Consider the following 8,357-nt stretch of genomic DNA (forward strand, 5'->3'; position numbering starts at 1 on the left):
CAATCTCCCGGCGGGGACTTGAGATCTCCTGGGCTTGCCTCACGGGAGTCTCTAACCCCACACTGAAGGTGTTGGTACTGACTTTTAAAGCCCTGTGCGGCCAGGGACTGATGTATCTGAGGGACCACCTTTCCCCATATGTGCCCCAGAGAGCCTTGTGCTTGGCAGACCACCATCCACTGGTTGTCCCCAGCCCAAAGGACATCTGCTTAGCCTCGACTAGGGCCAGGGTCTTTTCTGCCTTGGCCCCAACATGCTCCCGTCTGAGATCAGAGCCCTGCCGGGACCTATTACAGTGCAGCAGGGCCTGTAAAACGGAGCTTTTCCACCAGGCTTTTGAGTGAGGCAGCAGGTGTCCATTTATTTATTCCATCTTTTGGCCTCCCTTGCCAAAGCTTTCCATACGATACGGCCCATCTCTAGACGTTCTTATAGTCTGGTTTATGGCCCGGCTGCTCGAGTTTTGAGAACATTGTATTTGTAAATTACAGTGCCATCTGTTCTCAACTCATATGCCTCGTTTTAAACTGTTTTAATTATTTATTTCCTGTATTGTTTTAATTGTTATTTCAGACTGCTGTTGTAATGCGCCCTGAGCCCACTTGCGGGGAGGGCGGCATATAAAATTGAAGAGATAAGTAAATTTTCATGTGGTGTCAGCTATTCAGTAGCAAGCTGCCACTCATAGGTGAGTCACGCAGATAGTGTGGTAGCAAGTTGCCCATTGTGCAAGTCCTTCCTCAAAGGCTGAAACAGCCCTGGAAATGGCCTTGCCTCTCCCCCTTTCACCTGCTGTTTACTGACAGGAACCAAGGCTTGAAAGCTGGCAATACTATTGTTGCATAGCAACCCCCCACAATGGCCACTGACAAGGTATTTGTTTCTTGAACCTATGGGCTCTGCTTTTATTGGGGGGGGGTTAACCCTTGCAAGGCTTGCCAGACCCCCAATGTGGGTGGAGGTCTCCCGGTTTGGGGCACTCCTCCCCCCCAAAAAAACACCCCCTCTTACTGGCAGGAACCCAGAAATCATTGTGACATGCCTACAAAAATTGGAAAACCTACGTAAACTGGAAGTGATGGGGGGCAACGCCCTGGTTTTGGGGCAAAATTCTGATTTGAAGCGATATCTACCCTAGAGTTTTGCCCCCAAACCAGAGCATCACCTCCCCATGTCCCTACATCACTTCCAGTTTATGTAGGCACATCGCAACATTCCTCCCCACTCCTGGAAAGTCCTTCCCCTTCCCCCAGTGGCACAATGATTGAACCTGGCAACCTTTTTGCGTTTCTTTTTTTAAGATTCCAGATTTTTCTGCAAACCTGGGGCTTCTCAAGTTTGTAAATGAATCTTTTTGTCTGTTCATGAGTTCAGTCTCTGGATTTAAGCCTCTGCAGATGGGGTGACATTGAGAATTAGATATATTAATAAATTGAAAGGATCAAAGGGTGTTTTGTTTTCAGGAGTGACCACACAACCACCTCCTGTAAGGTATATGGGACAACCCGTTTCCTCAATGAAGACCTGACAACTTCTTGCATCCTTCTGGTCACTTTTTAATCTAAATGTCATAAGCCAAGAAGGGCAAGAGTAAAACAGGTATGGTCTAGAGCAGTGATGGCGAACCTTTTACAACACCCTGATTTTTGGGCAAAACTCTGATTTGAAGCGAAATCTACCCTAGAGTTTTGCCCCCATACCAGAGAATCACCTCCCCATGTCCCTACATCACTTCCAGTTTATGTAGGCACATCGCAACATTCCTCCCCACTCCTGGAAAGTCCCCTCCCCTTCCCTCACTGGCACAATGATCGAACCTGGCAACCTTTTTGCGTTTCTTTTTTTAAGATTCCAGATTTTTCTGCAAACCTGGTCTGGGCCTGGCTGGGGCGATGGCACGCATGTCCACAGAGAGGGCTCTGAGTGCCACCTCTGGCACCCGTGCCATAGGTTCGCCACCACTGGTCTAGAGTGAGCCGGCTCAGACTGGCAGCTTCAGCATCTCTATCTGAAGAGTCCCGTGTGACTCAGAAGTTTGCACATTAGAAATAATTTTCTAACAAAGAGGCACAGTCTCTTGCTGTGTTTCTTTTTTCCTGCAAGGGGGGGGAAGGTGATGTGCGAAGAAAGGGATCAGTCCTGGAGACTCCCCGCCCGAACATTCCAGTGTTGTGAAGGATGCTATCCAAACATGCTGCACAGCTGTGCTGTGGGAGCGCTATGGCAACAGCATTCCTGATATCCAAGGGTGAGCGGCTCACAGGGCCCCTCTTGCCGCTTTTGGCCTGCAGCCAACATCCCCTCCTGTTTATTTTGGCAGCACCTAAGCTGTCCTATCAAAGATTGAATCCCCTCCATCTTTGAAGACTGGGCCACAGTACCGATCCTTCTGCCACTCTGCCTTGTAGTTTCCCTTCTCCTCTCTCCCTCCACCCCCAACAGGAAAAGAGGGAGGGTGGAAGGAAGGAAGAAAGAAAGTTAGCCAGAGGAGACGGGGGCCTCACTGGCTGTACCCCCAGCCCCCTCTCCCGCTAGCAAAATACGATACTGGGTTACAATTTAATATGCAGAGGGGCCTTCTCTCTAATCTGACCGTTCGGCCCATCTAGCTCAGTAGTTTGGTGGCAGAACGTCTGCTTTGCCTGCAGGTCATTCCTTTGGTGTCTCCTAATTAGTGTCTCAAGTAGGACACTCTGGGAATGTCCTTTCTCTGCCTGAGAACTTGGAGCGCCACTTCTAGTCAAGAAAGAGCAACAGTCTGACTTCATATCCTTAATGCAGAAAGAGGTTGCAAGCAGCTTTACTGCCCCAAAGCAAAATCTGAATGTAAAAGCCATGGGATTCCTTTTATTAAGGTAAAGTTTCCCTTGCTCGAAAGCCAGTTGAATCCGACTCTAGGGCTGCGGTGCTCATCTCCGTTACAAAGCCGAAGAGCCAGCGCTGTCCGAAGACGTTTCCGTGGTCATGTGGCCGGCATGACTAAAGGCGCAGGGAACGCTGTTACCTTCCCACTGAAGTGGTACCTATTTATCTACTTGCAATTTCTTGCTTTCGAACTGCTAGGTTGGCAGGAGCTGGGGCAAGAGACGGGAGCTCACTCCGTCATGCGGCACACTCGGGTCTCGAACTGCTGAACTACCGACCTTCCACAGCCTGCAGTTCAGCGTCTTAACCATTTGAGCCACCACAGCTCCTTCCTTTTATTAGAACTAAGCAAAACGATACAAAAGGGTGACGGACTGTGCTGCTCGGTGCTCCAGAACTCCTTAGTAGGCTGGATGTTGTTTTAAAAAGGGGGGGGGGCAGCTGAAAGGTCCCAAGCAGAGGAAAGGGATTTGAACTTGGGACTTTCTGTATACAAGACAAGGGTAGCCAGGCCTCCCTCCTGTGGCAGATAAGACAGTTTGCCTACTATTTGTCCCGGTCACACGGGCCGGAAAATGCGGGGGGGGGGGGGGGGGGGGTTTTTCCCCCCGGGGAGGTGCCGATCACACGGCTATCCTGCAGCACGGCAAAGAAGCGGTGCGGCGCGATCACAGCAGCAATCGCTACTAGCGATTCGCTAGGCACCGCTTCCATGGCAAATTGGTGGGGTTTTTACTGAAGTTTGTGCGCGTGTGCCGTTGGGCGCTTTTGCGCATCCTGCGGAGACTGGGGGGGGGGAACCCTTGTTTGCAAAGGAACATCGGCGGGCGCCGGATGCCACGGCATTCCACCGGAAATGCGATCAGATGCCCGCCCTTGCCCCGCGGTGTCCGGAAACCAGTACCTCGTAAGTACTAGTTTTTTACTCCGCATCTTCAGCGGAAAGCCACGGGTTAGCCACGGGAGCACTACGCTTCCCAGATGCTGCGGTGTGATCGTGCCCGGAAAATCTGCCTACCATCCGTATCTTTAGCGTGGCAACTGCTCCGTGTGAACGGGGCCATTGTTAAACTTTATGTTTGTTCCGTAACTGCAGGATGTGATCTGAGTCACATACTTGAACACCAGGGCTCACCCATTCTCCTTGTGAACTTAGTATATGCACTAATCCTCTGCCATCTGTAGGACTCCCGCAGCAAACGTTTTAGCCTGCAAAGTGTTCATGTAGAAAGCTTGCAAAACGTTGATTTCAATACATTGGCGCACAATGTCGCTGAATGCTTTTGAAGCAATTTACCTGTCCTCTTGTTGGATTGTCATTCCAGCCCACTCAGCAGCCTGATAGAATCTCTTACTTCTCCTGTTTTCTAATCCTTTGCCAGCCCCAGATGTTTCCTGGTGTTCCTCCACAAGCATGAGGGTTAGAAACTTGGCCTTAAGAAAGAAAAGTTAAACTTCTTAGAATGCAGAGCGTTGCATTTTACTGTGAACCTACAGGATACTGTAAAACCCCTAGGAACCTAAGGCGGGGCAAGGGTGTTCAGTTTAAGTTTTAAACGTGTTCCAACTTGCCGCCTCCTTGGATTGTAAGCCATTTGGGGGCAGAGACATTTCATCAGATAGGGCAGCAACCTAGCGGGAGGGATCGGTTGGGTTGGCAAGAAATGCTAATGGCCAAGGGGGGAAATGCTGACTCTGTTGCACTGGGCCTGCAGCATCACCTCCCTCCCCTGCCCCCAAGGCATTGCCCCTTTTGCTGAAGCTCAAAGGGCGCCCACCTCCATCATGAGGTCCTTTTGTGGGTGGGCGGGAGGAGAGGGCACGAGGAGGTTGAGCACAGGTCATGCTTCCTTGGGAGTCTGGATGTTGTTCTCTCTCCTTGCCTTTTTCAAAAGCAAACACTTCTCTGGCAGCAGCCGTTGCTTTCATCTTTGCCCTCTTGCTCTCCGCAGCTCAGTTGCTGCCAACGGGGGCCCTACTCGAACGGGCCTAGCATTCAGCGTGAATGAGACCAGCCAGCCCAAGCAAGGCTAGCACATCCGTCTGGGAACAGCCAATAGTCCTTTGCCCACAGTGGAGCAGGCAGCCACAGAAATGCCATCTGGGAACCGGAGAGCGCAAGGGGCATAGCATGCCAATTTCTATCCTTCCTAGCAGATGAGTAACAGGAATTCTTGCGGTATAAAAAGCCTTGTTCTATAAATATCCTCCTTTCTTTTTACTCCGATCCCCTGCCCCAGTGGTGCCCACCGGTTTCTCTATAACGAGCGAAGCCAATCAAGGCACAGGGCAATCCTGTCCATCAAGTATCACTCCTACGCCTTCAAACTCATCTGGTTTGCGTCCAAAAAAATGCTGGTTATCTTGGTCAAATGCATCTCTTTTCTCTTTATAGTTTGACTGATTTGGGAACCATAATGTCTGACTAGTAAAGGGCCAGAATAAACTGAGGGGGTCTATTTAATTTTTTTTTACTGATTAAGCAGTTCAGCTTACATCTGAATGTTGCTGAACCTCAAGACAAAACAATCCAAGACAGACCCTCCCCCATAGAATCCTTCCCTGCATCTGCCATTGATGGGAATTTTGGGAAGGGCGGGAAAATCAGAGAGAGCTGAGAATCCCTTCCCAGTATTAGTTGGGCAAACCCAGGCTAAAGACACCAATGGTTTTGATCCATTGTTGTTCTGTGTTCCTGCCTGGGAGTTCAGGTCACAGGGAGAGGCCCTCCTGACTGTCCCATGGATCAAAGAAGCTCGTTTGGTGGGTACACGATATAGGGCCTTTTCAGTGGCGGCCCCACTATTATGGGACAACCTTCCCAGGGGGATGCGTTTGGTCTCCTCGATTTTGATCTTTAGGAGGCAGCTAAAGACTTCTTTTTCTTAAGACTGCATTTGATTAAAGCAATCCCTAAACTGTGATTTTTCACTTTTGGTTGGATGTACTTTCATGCCAACCGAGCAGTTCGAAAGCAAGAAATCGCAAGTAGATTAATAGGTACCACTTCGGTGGGAAGGTAGCAGCGTTCCGTGCACCTTGGTGTTTAGTCAAGCCGGCCACATGACCACAGAAACATCTTCGGACAGCGCTGGCTCTTCGGCTTTGAAACGGAGATGAGCACCGCAACCCTAGAGTCGGATTCGACTGGCTTTCGAGCAAGGGAACCTTTACCTTTTACTTTTATGTACTGTTATGTATTTTACTTATATTGCAAGCTGCCCTGAGCTCTGTAAGGAAGAAAGGTGGCTAATAAATCTTACTTTTAAATTAGATGTTTATGCTGCACTTTTCTCCCCAATGGGGGACCCAAAGTGGCTCACAGCATTACTCTTCCCTCCAACATTTTATCCTTGCAATAAAATGGCTACTTTGGAGGCTGGCCTCTATGACATTATACCTTGCCGAGGTCCCTCCCCTCCACAAGCCCCATCCTCCCTAGGCTGCATTTCCAAATCTCCAGGAATTTCCCAACCCAGAGTTGGCAACTCTACATGCAACATAACAAGAAATACAAGAAGTACTGCCTGAAGTAAAGGAATCCTTTCACGCATTTCTGACCTGCAGTTGCCATTCCAGGGCAACAAACCTCTAAAGAATGTAGAATTTTTGCAGAAAATACACAAAAAACAAAGCAAAGATAAGGCCAAATGAAAAGAATCTCCAGTACAAGCTAGCTGCTGGATCAACAGTCCTTTTGTTGTGTATTAGCACCCTCTTGTGGCTCTTCCAAACTTATTGTGTCTTTGCAAATAAAATGTACAGTTGATAAAACAATTTCTTGCAACTCACGACTTCTGTACTATTGCATGCAGTTTAGTAGGATCAATCCACTCCAGATGTGGTAAGCTGTCTCTTATGGGTCCAAAGGCACATGAAGTTTCTTACATCAAGTCAGGCCATTGGTCTACCCAGGTCAGTATTGTCTACTCTGACTGGCAGAGGCTCTGCGGGACTTGAGAGGTGGTCTTTCCCACTACCCACTATTAACTGGAGATGCCAGTTAACCTTCTCCATACAAAGCAGATTCTCTACCACTGAACTGCTGCAACCCCTTCCAACGGTAGCTTGTTAATAGCTGGAATGCATCTTTTCCCATTATGCAAACCAATTACAGGTGATACTACAACGGGAGTTAACCCACCAAGCTGACTAGTACCAGACTTGACCATCTTGTGTTAGGATCCAGGTCTTACATTCTCCATTCTAATTTTGAAGATCTCATTAAAATCCATCTTTTGGAGTATGTTGTGGTTTTTTGTTTGTATGTTTTTAAATTGCATCAAAACCTTCAAATCCTTTTGAGTACGTTCCCCCAGGTGTGAGGGGGGTGGGGATACAGTTGTTAGGGACAGCCAACGGCTGTTCAAGGATCGCCACTGGAAGCTGTTGACCAGCATCGCTACCTGCATTTTCTTCCCTTTTTGGGGGGGAACACTGAAATTTAGCAAGTGAAAAAAGGGCCGTTTGGACTTGAGGAGAAAGAATGCCAGGAAGTCTCATGTAATACTACCTCTTTTTTGGCCTCTATTGACTTAGTGTGCCAACAAAAATTCTACTCTAGTACTGTCAATATAAGGACTACTATGCTTTTCCTTTATTTTTAGCCTATGAAGGGACTTGTGCCGTTTGATCTACTATTTACTTATTTATTTAATTCATTTATACTCCACTTTTCTTTCCCAAAGAAGGCCCAACGTGTCTTACAGCACACACACACACCTTTTAAGTGATTGCAGAGTTTTTCATCCTGAAGTGATAGCAGCACTGGGAAGAGATTCAAGATCTTGGTGGCTTCTACAGATCTACCAAAGTACTCCTCCATATTCCCACCAGGCCTACCTTGCGATCCTAAAAACACTTTCCTGGAAGTAATCATCACTGACTAGATTTCAGCTGGATGCTGCGTAGACCTGTTTAGGATTGTGCTGTCTCATCCCAGTCCCAAGCAACATCTGTATTTTGCTTGCCTTCAGCAGTGTTTCCAAATTCCAACACAGTGAGCATCCAGTCAGACACTCTTCAGCCCTAAGGTTGTTTGTGAAGCTTCCTGTAGACTTGCAGCACAATCCTAGAAACACTATCCTGGGTGTAAGCCCCACTGAATACACCTGAGGATTCTCAGTAGACCTGCTTAAGATTTCTTTCTTATTAGCACATGCTGGCCTCCAAGAATGTCAAATTTTGGTTTGTTCATTTTCTCTCTCCAAACAGTGCCCTTACTAAGCCTCGCCATTGTGAAGAGAATGAGGGATATTCTCATCCACCCAGCTATTTTCCTCCTGGGCAGAGAATGGAGATTTGGGACGCATTACAAAATAATGTTATTGTTAATATCCAAGATAAGAACAGGATTTTGGGCACAGAGACATCTTACACCGCCGTTTTACTAACCACAGTAGTTTCCTCACAGTCTGGATTTCATACAGCCCTTTCCCACCTTTAAGCTTGTGCTCACAAAGCATTCAGTGGTGCGGTGGTCTGAGTCCCAG

This window comes from Gekko japonicus, unplaced genomic scaffold (assembly GCF_001447785.1).
Source record: "Gekko japonicus isolate JY-2015 unplaced genomic scaffold, Gekko_japonicus_V1.1 scaffold1156, whole genome shotgun sequence".
Lineage (NCBI taxonomy): Eukaryota > Metazoa > Chordata > Lepidosauria > Squamata > Gekkonidae > Gekko > Gekko japonicus.